We start from the raw sequence: 16,667 nt of genomic DNA on the forward strand, positions 1-16,667 counted from the left end.
TTATGGTTGTTGATTTTATATCCTGCTACATTGCTGAATTCATTTGTTAGTTCTAGAAGTTTTCTGGTGGCATATTGTTGGATTTTCTAAATATAGAATCATGTCATCAGCAAATAATGATAGCTTGAGGTCTTCCTATCTTATTTGTATCCCTTTAATTTCTTTGGTCTGTCTAATTGCTCTGGCTAGAGTTTCAAGGATGATGTTGAAAATAAGTGGTGAAAGAGAGCATCACTCATCTTGTTCCAGTTTTTAAAGAGAATGCTTTCAGTTTTTCTCCATTAAGAATAATGTTGGGGGAGATCCAAGATGTCAGACTAGAGGGTGACTGCATCTTCATTCGCTCCAGAACTTAGGATTCAAGAAGGGGAGGTACTGAGAGACTCGGACCAACATAGAGCCACAGGGTGAGTCTCTCCAACTGGGGTGAAGCTCGCCTGGGCGGCAGGCTGGGACAGTGGGCAGCTTCTCAGAGCAGGGCAGGACAGTGAGAAACTTCCCCAAGCAGCACGGCTCCCTCCGGCAGCAGGCGCAATCCACAGCCAGCTTCTAGGAGCAGTCCTGCCCTGTGAGAGCTTTCCTGCACAGAGCCAACCCCAAAACCCGAACCCAAGGGTGAGCCCCGGCCCACAGGTGGCTTCTGGAACCAGGGCAGGTCAGCAGGAGGCTTTCCTGGGCAGCCCAGCTCCCTCTGGCAGCAGGCGGGGTCCACAGCCAGCTTCTAGGAGCAGGCCCGCCCAGTGAGAGCTTTTCCTCACAGAGCCAACCACAAGCCCTAAAACCAGCGGCAGGCCTGGTAGGAAGTTCTCGGACCAGGGCAGGGCAGCAAGAGACTTCTGTGAGCAGCCTGGTTCCCTCAGGTGGGGACAGGCCCTGTCTATAGCCAACTTCTAGGAGCAGGCCTCCCCAGTGAGTGGATTTCCACACAGAACCAACCCCCAGCCCTGGACCCAGTAGCGGGCTAGGGCAGCTTTCTTTGGAAGCACTGCATTATCAAGTTCCTCCAAGACTAAAGGCTACTGAAGGCTGGGAGGTGATATACTGGAAATATACAGGGACACTATAAGCCAATAGAGGAAATCTGCAATATCTCAGAGTCCCACTGATATCTGATCAATATGAGAAAACAAGGGAAGAAAATGTCCTGAACAAACCTAGATACTATATCAATAAAACCCAATGATAGCACAGCAGAAGAAATGTCAGAAAGGGAGTTCAGAATGTACATACTTAAAATGATCAGGGAAGCAAACGAGATGAAAGAGCAAATGCAGGCATTGAAGGAGGAGATGAAAGAGCAAATGCTGGCATTAAATGATCGCATCAATCAACAGATAAAAGACCAAATACAGGAAGCAAAAGATCATTTCAATAAAGAGTTAGAGATACTAAAACAAACAAACAAACAGAAATCCTTGAAATGAAGGAAACAATAAACCAAGTTAAAAACTCCATAGAAAGCATAACAAATAGGCTAAAACATTTGGAAGACAGAATTTCAGATATTGAAGAGAAAATATTTAATATTGAAAACAAAGTTGACCAAACAGAGAAGATGGTAAGAAATCATGAACAGAATCTACAAGAATTATGGGATATCATGAAAAAGACAAATTTAAGAATTACTGGGATTGAGGAAGGCTTAGAGAAATATACCAAAGGAATGAACAATCTGTTCAATGAAATAATATCAGAAAATTTCCCAAATCTGAAGAATGAAATGGAAAACCAGGTATAAGAGGCATATAGGACTCCAAATATACAAAATTACAACAGACCAACACCGAGGTACATTATTATGAAAATAACTAACATACAAAATAAAGACAGAATTTTAAAGGCCACGAGAGAAAAGAATCAAATTACATTCAGGGGGAAACCAATAAGAATATCAGCAGATTTTTCAATCCAGACCCTAAAAGCTAAAAGAGCCTGGAACAACATTTACCAAGCCCTGAAAGGAAACAGATGCGCCAACCAAGACTCTTATACCCAGCAAAACTTACCCTCAGATTTGACGATGAAATAAAATATTTCCATGATAACAAAAGCTAAATGAATTTACAAAAAGAAAGCCGGCATGACAGAACATTCCATGAGGAAAAGATGAAAAACAACGATGCATATCAGCAATGGGAGGAACTAGCCTAAAGGAATACTCAAATAAAGGAGAAACCAAATCATGTCAAAAAAAAAAATGAATCATATGACTGGGAATACAAATCACATCACAATAATAAGCCAGAATGTTAATGGCCTAAAGTCATCAATAAAAAGACATAGATTGGAAGATTGGATTAAAAAGAAAGATCCAACAATATGCTGCCTGCAAGAGACTCATTTCAGAGATACCCACAGAATAAAGGTGAAAGGATGGGAGAAAACATACCATGCACACGGACACAGCAAAAAAGCTGGAGTATCCATCCTCATTTCAGATAATGTGGACTTCAAGCCAAAACTAGTCAGAAGGGATAAAGAAGGACATTACATACTGCTTAAAGGAAGCATAAATCAACAAGACATAACAATCATAAATATCTATGCCCCAAACATTGGCTCATCCATGTACATCAAACACATCCTTCTCAATTCCAGAAATCAAATAGACCAAAACACAATAATACTAGGCGATTTTACACACCTCTCTCACCACTGGATAGATCTTCCAAACAAATATTGAATAAAGAAACCATAAATCTCAATAACACAATCAACAATTTAGACTTAATGGACATATATAGAATATACTATCCAACAAAGAATGAATATACTTTCTTCTCAGCAGCACATGGATCCTTCTCTAAAATAGACCTTATTTTATGCCACAAAGCTACTGTTAGCAAATACAAGAACATAGAGATACTACCTTGTATTCTATCAGATCATAATGGATTGAAATTAGAAATAAATGACAGAATAAAAAACAGAAACTTCTCCAATACCTGGAGATTAAATAATACACTATTATGTGATGAATGGATAACAGAAGACATCAGGAGGGAAATAAACAAATTCTTAGAAGTAAACGAGAAAAAACACACATCATATCAAAATCTCTGGGATACTATGAAAGCAGAACTTAGAGGAACATTTATTTCATGGAGCGCATTTAAAAGAAGTAAAATCAACGAATAAACGACTTAGCACTACATCTCAAAGCCCTAGAAGAAGAAGAGCAGACCAACACCAAAAGTAGTAGAAATAGTTAAAATCAGAGCTGAAATGAACGAAATTGAAAAAAAAGAAATAATTGAAAAAAATTAACAAAATAAAGAGTTGGTTCTATGAAAAAATAAACAAAATTGATAAACCCTTAGGCACACTAACAAAGAGAAAGAGGGAGAAAACTCAAATTACTAAAATTCAGAATGAACAAGGAAATATCACTACAGACATGAGTGAAATACAAAACATAATTAGAAGTTATTTTGAAAATCTATAATTCAACAAAACAGAAAACCTCGAAGACAACAACAGGTTTCTAGAGACATATGAATTACCTAAACTGAACCAGGAGGACATACACAACTTAAATATATCAGTTGCAAGCAATGAAATAGAAGAGGTCATCAAAAGCCTACCAACAAAAATTAAGTCCGGGACCAGAAGGGTTCTCAGCCGAGTTCTACAACACCTTTAAAGAAGAGCTCATCCCAATACTCCTCAAAGTATTCCATGATAGAAGAGGGGGAACCCACCCAAACTCATTCTATGAAGCCAATATCACCCTGATACCTAAACCAAATGGAGACACATTGAGGAAAGAAAATTTCAGACTAATATCCTTAATGAACATCGATGCAAAAATTCTCAACAAAATTTTAGCAAATCGCATACAAAAATATATTAAAAAGATAGTGTACCATGATCAAGTGGGTTTTGTCCCAGGGATGTAAGGGTGGTTGAACATTGGAAATCAATAAATGTCATTCACCATATCAACAGACTTAAAGTTAAGAATCACATGATTATTTCGATAGATGCAGAAAAAGCATTCGATAAAATACAGCATCCTTTCATGCTCAAAACACTAGAAAATATAGGGATAGTGGGAATATTCCTTATCATTGTAAAGGCCATTGACACTAAGCCCATGGCCAATATCATTCTAAATGGTAAAAAATGGAAAGCATTCCCCCTAAAAACTGGAACAAGGCAGGGATGCCCTCTTTCACCACATCTATTCAACATTGTCCTTGAAACTCTAGCCAGAGCAATTAGACAACCCAAAGAAATTAAAAGGATACGAATAGGAAAAGAAGAACTCAAACTATCCCTGTTCACTGATGACATGATTATATATTTAGAGGAACCCAGAAATTCCACTAGAAAACTTTTAGAACTCATAAGTGAATTCAGTAAACTAGCAGGTTACAATATCAATGCTCATAAATCTAATGCATTTTTATGCTTAAGTGATGAATCTTCAGAAAGAGAAGTTAGGAAAACTACCGCATTCACAATATCCTTGAAAAAATAAAATACTTGGGAATCAATCTCACAAAAGAGGTGAAAGACCTCTACAATGAGAACTACAGAACACTAAAGAAAGAAATTAAGGAAAATCTTAGAATATGGAAAGATCTCCCATGTTCTTGGATCAGAAGAATTAATATTGTCAAAATGGCCATACTACCAAAAGTGCTTTATAGATTCAATGCAATTCCAATTAAAATCCCAATGACGTACCTTACAGAAATAGAGCAAGCAATCATGAAATTCATCTGGTAGAGTAAGAAATCCAGAATAGCTAAAGCAGTCCTTAGCAGAAAGAGCGAAGCAGCGGGTATCACAATACCAGATCATCAACTCTACTACAAAGCACTATTAACGAAAATGGCATGGTATTGGTACCAAAATAGACACTAGATCAATGGTACAGAATAGAAGACACGGACACAAACCCAAATAAATACAATTTTCTCATACTAGACAAAGGGGCCAAAAATATGCAATGGAGAAAAGATAGCTACTTCAACAAATGGTGCTGGGAAAACTGGAAATCCATATGCAACAGAATGAAATTAAACCCTTATCTCTCAAGCTGCACAAAACTCAACTCAAAATGGATCAAGGACCTCAGAATCAGACCAGAGACCCTGAATCTTATAGAAGAAAAAGTAGGTCCAAACCTTCAACTTGCAGGCTTAGGATCAGACTTCCTTAACAGGATTCCCACAGCACAAGAAATAAAAGCAAGAATCAATAACTGGGATAGATTCAAACTAAAAAGCTTTCTCTCAGCAAAGGAAACTATCAGCAATGCGAAGAGAGAGCCTACAGAATGGGGGAAAATCTTTGCCACTCATACTTCATAGAGCACTAATTTCCAGAATATATGAAGAACTCAAAAATCTCTACATCAAGAATACAAATAATTCAATCAACAAATGGGCTAAGAAATGAACAGATCCTTCACAGAAGAAGATCTACAAGCAATCAACAGATATATGAAACATCTCTAGTAATAAGATAAATGCAAATCAAAACTACACTAAGATTCCATCTCACCCCAATTAGAATGGCGATTATCAAGAACACAAGCAACAATAGGTGTTGGTGAGGATGTTGGAAAAAAGGTACACTCTACATTGCTGGTGGGGTTGCAAATTAGTGCAGCCACTCTGGAAAGCAGTAGGGAGATTCCTCAGAAAGCTTGGAATGAAACCACCATTTGACCCAGCCAGCCCACTTTTTGGCCTATACCCAAAGGATTAAAATCAGCATAGTACAGAAAGGCAGCCACATCAATGTTCATAGCAGCTCAATTCACAATAGCCAGATTGTGGAACCAACCTAGATGTCCTTCAATTGATGAATGGATAAAGAAACTGTGGTATATATATATACAATGCAATATTACTCCACCATAAAGAATGATAAAATTATGGCGTTTGCAGGCAAATGGATGAAATTGAAGAATATCATGCTAAGTGAGATAAGCCAATCTCAAAAAACCAAAGGATGAATGATCTCGCTGATAAGTGGATGATGACATAATGGGGGGTGGGAGGGGTTAGCATTAGGGTTAGGGTTGTTAGGGAAGGGGCAAGAATGGAGGAAGGAAGGACTATATAGAAGGAAAAGGGGGAAGGGAAAAATAACAGAATGAATCAAACAACTTTACCCTATGTAAATTTATGATTACACAAATGGTATGCCTTTACTCCATGTACAAACAGAGAAACAACACGTATCCCTTTTGTTTACAATAAAAAAAAAGAATAATGTTGGCCGAGAGCTTAGCATAGACAGCCTTTATAATGTTGAGGTATATTTCTACTATCCCTATTTTTTCTAGTGTTTTGAGCATGAAGGTGTGCTAGATTTTTACAAATAATTTCTCAGCATCTATTAAAATAATCATATGAATTTTAACCTTAATGTATTTATGTTATAAATTGCATTGAAATAAAATATTGGAAATCGATCTAACAAAAGATGTGAAAGATCTCTGCAATGAAAACTTCAGAACACTGAAGAAAGAAATTAATGAACACCCAAGAAGATGGAAAGATCTCCCATGTTCTTGGAAAGGCAGAATTAATATTGTGAAAATAACTACACTTCAAAAGGCACTATGCAGATTTAACACAATTTCAATTGTAATCCCAATGACATACCTCATAGAAATAGAGAAAGCAATCATGAAATTCATCTGGAAGCATAAATGAACAAGAATAGCCGAAGCATAAATGAACAAGAATAGCCAAAGCAATCCTGAGAGGAGGAGTGATGCAGGAGGTATCACAATACCAGACTTTAAACTCTGCTATAGAGCAATAGTAATAAAACAGCATGGTATTTGCACCAAAATAGATAGGTATACCAATGAAAAGAGTAGAAGTCACAGAGACAAACCCACATAATTACGGTTATCTCATACTAGACAAAGTGCCAAAAACATACAATGGACAAAAGATAGTCTCTTCAAAAATGGTGCTGGGAAAACTGGAAATCCGTATGCAGTAAAATGAAATTAAATCCCTACCTCTCACCCTGCACAAAACTCAACTCAAAATTGATCATGGATTTAGGAATTAGACCTGAGACCCTTCACAAAAAGAAGAAAATATAGGCTCAAATCTTCATTATGTTGGCTTAGCACCAGAGATCTTTAACAAGACTCCCAAAGCAAAAGACATCAAACCAAGAATCATTAAATGTGTTGAATTCAAGCCAAAAAGCTTTTTCTCAGCAAATGAAACAATCAGCAATGTGAAAAGAGAGCCTACAGGATGGGAGAAAATCTTTTCCACACATACTTCAGATAGAGCACTAATCTCCAAAATTTATAAAAACCTTAAAAATTTTACACCAAAAATATAAACAACCCAATCAGTAAATGGGCTAAGGAACAGGGCAGACACTTCACAGAAGAAAGATGGACAAGCAACAAATATATGAAAACGTTCTCATCATCTCTACTAATTAGAGAAATGCAAATCAAAACCACACTAAGCTTTCATCTAACTCCAAATATAATAGCTATTATCAAAAACCACAAGCTATAATAATTGTTGGCGTGGATGTGGGAAAAGGCACACTAATACATTGCTAGTGGTTAAAAATTGGTGCAGTCACTCGGGAAAGCAGTATGGAAACTTCTCAGAAAACTTGGAAAGGACCTACCATTTGACCCAGCTATCCCTCTCTTTGGTTTATACCCAAAGGACTTAAAATCAGTATACTTCAATGATGCAGCCACATCAATGTTTATAGCAGCTCAATTCACAGTAGCTAGATTGTGGAAACAACCTAGATGCCCTTCATTAATATGGATAAACAAACTTTGGTATATGTACACAATGGAATACTACTCAACCATAAAGAAGAATAAAATTATGGCATTTTCCAGTAAATGAATGGAGTTGGAGAATATCATGCTAAGTGAAATAAGCCAATTGCAAAAAACCAAAGACCAAATGTTTTTTTCTGATAAGGGGATGATGAGGCATAATTGGGGTGTTGGAAGAAGGAAAAAGAATGGAGGCACTCGATTGTGTAAAAGGAAATGAGATAGGAGGAGGTAAGGGACAGAAAGATAGTGACCTGAAACGGACATTATTACCTTATATATATGCATGATTACACAAATGGTGTCAATCTACATCGTGTACAGCCATAGAAACGAAAAGTTGTACCCCATTTGTGTACAATGAATCAATATGCAGTCTGTTAAAAATAAAAAATAAGAAATTTAAAAACTAAATTAAAAAATGGCCTAAGGATCTGAACAGACACCTCACAGAAGAAGTTACACAATCATCAAAAAATATATAAAAAAGTTCACTCTCTATAGCAATTAGAGAAATGCAAATCAAAACTACTCAAAGACTTCATCTCACTTCAATCAGAATGGCAACTATCAAGAATACAAGCAACAATAAATGTTGACAAGGATATGGGGGAAAAGGTACAGTCATACATTGTTAGTGGAAATGCAAATTGGTACCACCATAATGGAAAGCAATACAGAGATTCCTCAGAAAACTTGGAATTGAACCACCATTTGACCCGGTTATTCCACACCTCAGTTTATGGACAAAGAACTTAAAATCAACATGCTATAGTGACACACGTACATCAATGTTTATAGCTGTTCAATTCACAACAGCTAAAATAAGGAACCAACCTAGATACTGTTCAACAGATGAATGAATAAATAAAATGTCATTTAAAGAAAATATTACTCAGCTTTAAAGAAGAATGAAATTCTGGCATTTGTTGGTAAATGGAGGGAGTTAGAGAATATCATGCTAAGTGAAATAAGCCAAACCCAAAAAGCCAAAGGCCGAATGTTTTGTCTGATATATAGAAGCTAATTCAAAAAGGGTGGTGGTATAGAGAAGAATAGAGTTACTTTATATTAGGTAGAGAGAAGTTAAGGGAGAAGAAGGGGTATGAGGGAAGAAATGATAGTAGAGTGAAACAGACATTATCTCATGTTGTGACGTTCATGACCTATGTGACCTGCAGTATCAATGATCAGGAAGGTTGGAGGTTGCACTCTATTTGTTATAATCTATCAAAATGTATAAATGCATCCTACTGTATATACAACTAATTAGAACAATAAAATTTAAAAATGATTATTCCTTTATTGGAATAATTCTCTATGCCTGTATAATTCTAATTTCACAAGACCGAGAAAATATTTTAAAAAGCGTGATCATTTCAATGAAGAATCTGATATTTGAGGTTGCTTTCCTCAGTATTCCTCAGAGAAACATCCTTCCTATTACTGTCCTCCTCAAAGGTCAGGTTACTTTGCAGAGCCAGTGTAGCCCAATAAACCAGATTGTACCTCAGTACCCAGCATGTTTGGTGCTGATCATGGCTCCTTATGACAAGCTATGAACCTGCAGTGAGTAGACAAAAGCCTCCTCCTCCTAGTGAGGGGAATCAGTGCTGTTGGAAATAGGGACTGAAAGAACTTCCCACTCCAACCCCTTTCCCACTTGGCTGGCCCCTCTAAATTACTCTGGAACCATCAAGAGCTGCACCAACTTCAGCACCCTGGATCAGGGGCAGGGTGTGGAGACCAGTCTGGGAGGCACAGCTTGCATGCCCCTTGAGTTGCAACTTCCTGTTTGAGAACCAGAGCTCTGCCCAGCTATGGGCTCAGGTGGAAGAGCACTAAGGCGTCTGCAGCATGCCCTGGAATCCTCTGCTGCTCCCTCTACGCAGGTGACTAGCCAAGGCCCTATACCCAGACTCATTCCCACAGGACCCTGGGCCTGGTCCTGACTCTGATCTCAAAGCAGGGGAGCCTGTGGAGGTGGCATGTAAAAGTCACACTTCATTCTCCTGAAACTACTTGTCCTGTGTTCTTATAGAGAACCCTGTAGAGGTGACCATGAGAAACCTTCAACCCCCTATTCAGGAAAGAAGGGAGCAGGCAAGAATACAGAGAGAATAAGTCAGAGTCAGACCAGCTCTGCACAGTGGCCTGCTCACTCTCCATGTTTGCCAGCTCTAATCTGGGCACAGCCCCAGGGACACCATCACCTGCAGGCTAAGTTCGGCCGCTGGTGATGGTCAGGCCATGGAAGCGTGGGCACTGAGCTTTGTGGGACACAAGCTGTGCCTCTGAGCCAGGTCTTCATGCCCTCTCCTTCCCCAAGTATCCTGGACAAACTGCTACAAAGAGACAAAGACCTAAATTCAGGATACCTGGGTCATTTCCTCAATATAACATTGTTCTCTGATGTCCTGGCAATTGAGTCTACCTGGGCCTCCTGTAAAATGGGAAAACTTGTGTGGATCTTTAATTTTTTCCAATTAAATTATATAATAACAGAAAGGGTCTCATTAATTGAAAAGCAGTTCAGACTGGATTTCACTGAGTAGGACCATCCTTGGAGTTCATTCCTTCCTCTGGGGAAATATGGAAAGTGAATTAGCAAACAGGTGGTTTTCTGGGTGGTGGGAGCAGGCTTCCCACACAGAGAACAGAAGGAAGTTCCCAGTTTGAAAGAAAAGGCACACTGGGTTGATATGGAAGTCCTCCACCATGCCCTGCAAATGTGAGTGATGGAGAGGTGATAATGAGGAGGAGGAGGAGGAAGATGGTGATGTAAACTGGGTTGGGCTTTGGTGTCAAGCAGCAGGTGTTCCAATTATACGTCTAATACTGCTAAGGGCAGGGTAAAGCAATCAATCTTGATTCTATGTATATGTGAAGTAAGCAAACGTTCCTGAAAGGTGTCAAAAAGTTTATCTGGGCCTCACACTTTCCACAGCTTATTTTGTAATCTCCATTTTCCTATCAAACCATGGCTCAGATACAGAGACTCAGGTTACAAGATCTAACCAGCCTTACTCCTGCACAGAACAAATGCTTCCTTTCTGTGCTGTGCTTCACAGGGTACTACTCTCACAGTGGGAAGTGGAATTTGTATTCATATTATTGCAAATGATAGAGGCTTTTGGTGTCACCTACAGTGAAGAGCCTGTTCCTGGTTTTCTCCACATCACTGATGGAAGCAGAGGTACTTCCTGGTCAGAGAATAGAGCTGCCCAGGAGAGACCAAGAGGGAGGCCATCATGGGAGTTTTATGACAGGTGATCAAGCGTCAGGCATTGAACTGAATGTCAGGACAGTCCATCCTATGCCATGTTCTACAGTATCCATGGTCTCAGGACTATTTGTGTTTCTCCAGGACATTTAAAGAAGATCACACACTGTACAGGACTCACCTAAAAAAGTTAGTGGAGAAATTTAGCCCAAAGTATCAGCCTGAGTAGGTCATATAGGGCTGAAAATTACTCAGGAGACCAAGCTGAGGTCCAGGTACCCAGAAGGAAGCTCAGTGTGAGAATGTGGGGCTTCCAGGGCTTGTGTTCTGCCTCTAGTATAACTGCATGGGTTCCTGCCTCCTCTTAGGGCACTGTTGATCACTGTCCATAAGTTCTCCCAGTTATCACCCCTCAACCTTGGGAACTTGCAGAGATGCCTTCCAACTCATTCCTGGTCTCTGCTCCCATGTTCAGTCACATCACAACTGAAGGATCTTTAATCATATTTAGTAATATGTTGGGGTGGGGACACTTGGGTCCCTTCCTTGAATGGAGCATGTACAACCTCCTTCAGAAGACCCTGCAGGGTGCTCTGGAATCTCACTTGCCTCAGGGCCTCAGGTATGACCATGGGCATAATTTTTGTGAAGTGAAAGGATCCTATTTTCTTGGGACATCATTATCTGCTCACACTCTAGAGATAATCCATATATATTTGTGATCCCAACAAACTTCAAAGACACCACAGGTCTTGAAGAATTTTTCTCATGCAGTTCTATCATCTGGGAGTATTAACAAGATTATGTAAATTATCTTGCCAAAAGAAAAAGTAAGAATAAATTCCTGATGCCAGTTTCTAGTCTATTGTGGAATGGACCTGTCATAGAAAAGAGAAAATACCATGTTGAAATGAGATTGAAAGTGTTGGGTAAGTGCACACAGTCAGATGGTTATCAAATATAATATGTTGCTTGAAATGATTTAGCTACAATCCTAATGGCCTAGTACCATATTCCAATGAAATGACCAGAGTAGGACCAAACTTCATCTGGAATCTCAGAAAAGGAGAAGGAGGGGAAAGGCATGGATCAGTAATCCACTTTCTGCTGTCAGCTTCTCAACAGTCCTCTTCGCAGGTTCCAGCTCATTCCATGGCCAGGATCCAGGATCCTGGGAAGCCAATAGCCTTGCTGAACTGCACCAAGGAAACACTATAGCCTAGTAAGATGGACACAGGTCAAATTCTGGAAGGTTATGTCATGAGTGGCCTTGGGGTATACGACTGATTCTCTGCCTAGAGGAGTTGGAGGAAGTTGAGGCTCTACCCTTCTCTTTAGTATCCCCATATCTGGGTTGAATGTAAACCATGAACACACAGAGAAGAAATCATTTTCATAACAACCAAACACTTTCTGTCCCAAAAGACCAGAGAGAGACCTTGGGGAGCCCAGCTATGCTGTAGGTTTCAAAACAGTGCTCTGGGACTTATCTCTTATGGCACAGACTCCTCTCCTCTTCATATTGTCACTCTTTTATTAAAGACCTGCCTCTGTACTATCACTGGGCTTGGCACTCAAAGTACCCTGGGCTGAGTCAGCTTCAAACAATATGCCAAGTCCAGACACAGACTAAATCGGGCTGCTCAGAAAGGGTCCTTCATCCTCAGGGCACCCCCTGCACTGTTGATGCACTGCCAAAAGAATACACAGACTAGGATCAGCATATGCCAGGTCAGACTCCTGCTTAAATTGTATAGATAGATAGTAAGCAGCCCTCAGATATCCCTAGAGACATGTATGCTCCATCTAGGGAACCATAGCCACCCTGTCTGTCAACAGAGTCCAGGCAAGGATGAGGCTGTTCCTGTTAGTCATGGGACAACATGGTACTCATCTCACACTGACACACACAGATGGTGTTTAAGTCAGCTATTTTGCTGCTCTGACTACAAGACCCAAAAAGCAGAATTAGAGAGGAGGGAAGGTTTATTTCAGTGGAGCTTATGGATTCAGAGGTCTCAGTCCATAAGTGACTGGCTCCATTCCTTGGGTCTCCAGGTGGGGCTGAAATCATGGTGAAAATAGTGTGGCAGAGGGAAACAGCTCCCATGATGATCAGGAAGTGGAAAGAGGGACTCTGCTGACCAGATACAAATGTACACCCCAAATCTATGCCTCCAATTCCCACTTCCTCCAGGCATACCCTACCACTTCAGTTACCACTAAGTTAATCCATAAGAGGGTATTAATCACAGATTGTTTTAAGACTCTGAAAACCCCATAATTCTCTTTATTGCATTGTCTTACATGTGAGTTTTTTGAAACAACTCATATGCAAATGGCAGCAGGTGGGATGATACATTAACACCTTCCATGTAAGAGTTGCTCTCTTCCAACACCAGAATGACTTGTGACACAATAATGAACAAGTCTGTCTCAGATAACCCAGCCTGAGGAAAGACTCCCCTCTACTCACAACTCTCTAGTCAGGCTTTTCAGGGGTCATGAGGATCAAGGGGTAATTTAGGGCTGAGGACAGGCTGAGGAGCTGTTTTCCAGCACCAAGTATGAGAATTAAAGTGATGGCCAGAGTAGAAGTACAATCAGGGCGATTCTTATGTCCTACAATCATGGTTGCTGGGTTTCTGTAGGGTGTGACCATCCACTTCTTGGCCTAATTCAGGAGAGGAAAGATAAAAAATTCAGAAATCTTTGCTCATTATGTTTCTAGTTCTTATAGAGCTAAGGACATGCTGCCAGCCCTTGGTTCTCACAGACAGTATTGACAAAGATAAGCAGGTAGAGAAGTGAGAGAATTGATGATATTCATCATACAGTGGGTACGATACAAAGAAGTTGACTTTAGTTCTGCTGGGATACACCCTCTTGGTGTTACTGATGACCAGTACCTGCCACAGAAAACCCACAAAGCAGAACAGCTGTTAGGATGAACCTTCCTTTGACCAGTACACAGATTATGGCCATGCCTGCACCTGTGTGCCTTTGAGTGTGCACATGTACATATACATGTGCATATGTAGAACTTTCAGATATGCACATGTGTGCATGCTGGATGAAACTTACAAAACAGTCACAGGATGTTTTGCCCCATGTCCAAATGGCCCACTCCAAATATTTTCTGTTTTTAATTTTCCCCCTTTGGTTGTCTTGCACTAGTGTAAAGTATCCAAACTATCAAGATGAGGGTGACAATTGCAGGAGAAAACTTTACCGGCTTGACACAATCTGTCCCCCTGTATTCTGTTAATGGAATCATCATTCAGATATTAAGAGACCTTGCATCGACTCAATTCATGGAAAGTGCTGGATGGTGTTTGACATCTATTAAGATTTCAAAGGTTTTTCCTATAATTTCTTCTAGGAGTTGGAGTGTTTCTGGTCTAATGCCTGGATATTTGATTCACTTTGAGTTGACTTTTGTGTAGGATGAGAGGTAGGGACATAGTTTCATTCTTCTACATATGGTTGTACAGTTTTCCTGGCAACACTTATTAAGAAGTGCCATGCATGTTTTTGACAACTCTGGCAAGGATCAGGTTATTGGTTCTATGTGGACATGTCTTTGTTCGATGATTTCTTTTCCACTGCTAAGGAGACAATGAAGGCTTTGAACAAAAAGCTCCAGAATCAGAGGAAATCTTTGCCAGGTGCTCTTCTGAAGGAAGTTTTATGTCTCGTATAGAAAAAGTATTTTTAAAAAGTTTATCATCAAAAATACTGGAAGCAATAAATGTGCAAATCAGTCAAAGAGTTTTTCTCAAAGAAGTAGAACAAATGGCCAACAATATATAAAACAACGGTCAACATCCTTAGCAATGAAGGAATGGAATTAAAATTACACTGAGATTTAACTAATTCCAATGAGAATATCAATCCTCAAGAATACATATAACAATCAATGTTGGGTGGGATGTGGGGAAAGTAAATTACACATTGTTGGTGGAACAGCAAGTTAGTACAGCCATTTTGGAAAGCAGTATGAAGTTTTGTCAGAACATGAAGAATGGACCCAGCATATGACACAGCTATCCCAAGTCTTGATGTTTGTTCAAAAGAAGTACAATCACCATACCATAGTGATATATACTAAATCTTATAGCAGCACAATTCACTGTAACATAGTTATGGAATCAGCTTAGGTGCTCAACAACAGATGAATGGATAAAGACAATGTGGTATATATATACAGCACAGAGTTTTAGTCAACCATAAAGAAGAATGACAATGTCAATTAGTGGTAAATGGATGGAACTTGAGAACATGATGCTAAGTGCAATAAATTACTATTGGAAAGTCAAGGGTCAGTGTTTTATCTCATAAACAGAAGCTAGAGGGAAATAAAGAAGAAAAAGGGAGTATTTCATGCAATTATAAAAGAGAACAGGGGAGTAGAAGAAACTAAGAGTAGGGGGAAAGGGAACCATCTGCAGAATGGAATTAACCAAATTGTGCTATGTGCATGGATAAATAGACCATGATGAAAGCCACTTTTGCACATGACTATAATGGACCAATTTTTAAAAAGTAATAAATAAATAGAATAAACACCAATAAAGTAGAGAAAAGTGGTCAAGATGGAGGAGGGAAGGGAAAGGGAAGTACTATGGATTGAAATGGAAAAAATAAGTCTAAGTGAACCCCACTATGACAAATGACTATAATGTAATAATAAAAACATTTAAAATACAGTGCATTATCCTTATGCATATTCATCCTACAGTGCTATAGAACAATACATCGAATTCCTGTTGCCTAAGTATAACATAGTACAGGCTCACCAGCTTTTCTACATAAATATTTTTTAAAAGAAAACAGAAAGGTCATTAATATGAAGGTAATTTGAAAAATTAAAATACCATAAAATACCACTTTTACTGTTCAAAGTCATAGGAACTCAGCATATCAGAACAATGATGATTCATGGTTCATAGATTTCAATGGTTAGGGAGCACTCATTTTCCAATGCATCTCATGGAAGTGTTTTATCATTTTTCCATTGCTATTGTTGAAGGAACCATCATATTTACATCCTTATCAACAAGAGTGCTCTGAGAATTTATCTGCATATATTTTATTTCTTTAGCTTTGGTAGTTATTAATCATGTTTTATTCATTGATCATTTTGTGGTTGTTTGTTGGAACTCATGCTTATTACTTCTACTTCCTGGATTATTGGGTGAACAAAAATTCTGGAAGTTTAAGGGAAACAGCAATTCTTTCAGCATAGGTACCCTGAATTTTTTCATAGTGACAGTAGGATATGGTACAATGAAACAGGCATGAAAATCAGAAGTTGCTTCTTTCATGAAGTGCCTAGGCAATTGGAATGTTCCCAAGAAACTATACACAATGGTCTCAGGAGAAAATGACACAAGATGCTGCTTTCACATGACTACATAAGGGTTCTGGGTAGGTCATAAACACACTACCACTTTTAATAATATGTACAATGACAGGCATTGTAATTTAAATCAACTCAACAAAGAGTGCACCTTATAATGTTTGAAACACACACATGAACCATAGTCTCTGATACTAAAACATCTCATGCCCCAAGCCACACATTCATTCTACTCTGTCCAGGTACTGTCTTTCAGCTCATTCCACTTTGACCTGGCCATC

This window comes from Sciurus carolinensis, unplaced genomic scaffold (assembly GCF_902686445.1).
Source record: "Sciurus carolinensis unplaced genomic scaffold, mSciCar1.2, whole genome shotgun sequence".
NCBI lineage: Eukaryota > Metazoa > Chordata > Mammalia > Rodentia > Sciuridae > Sciurus > Sciurus carolinensis.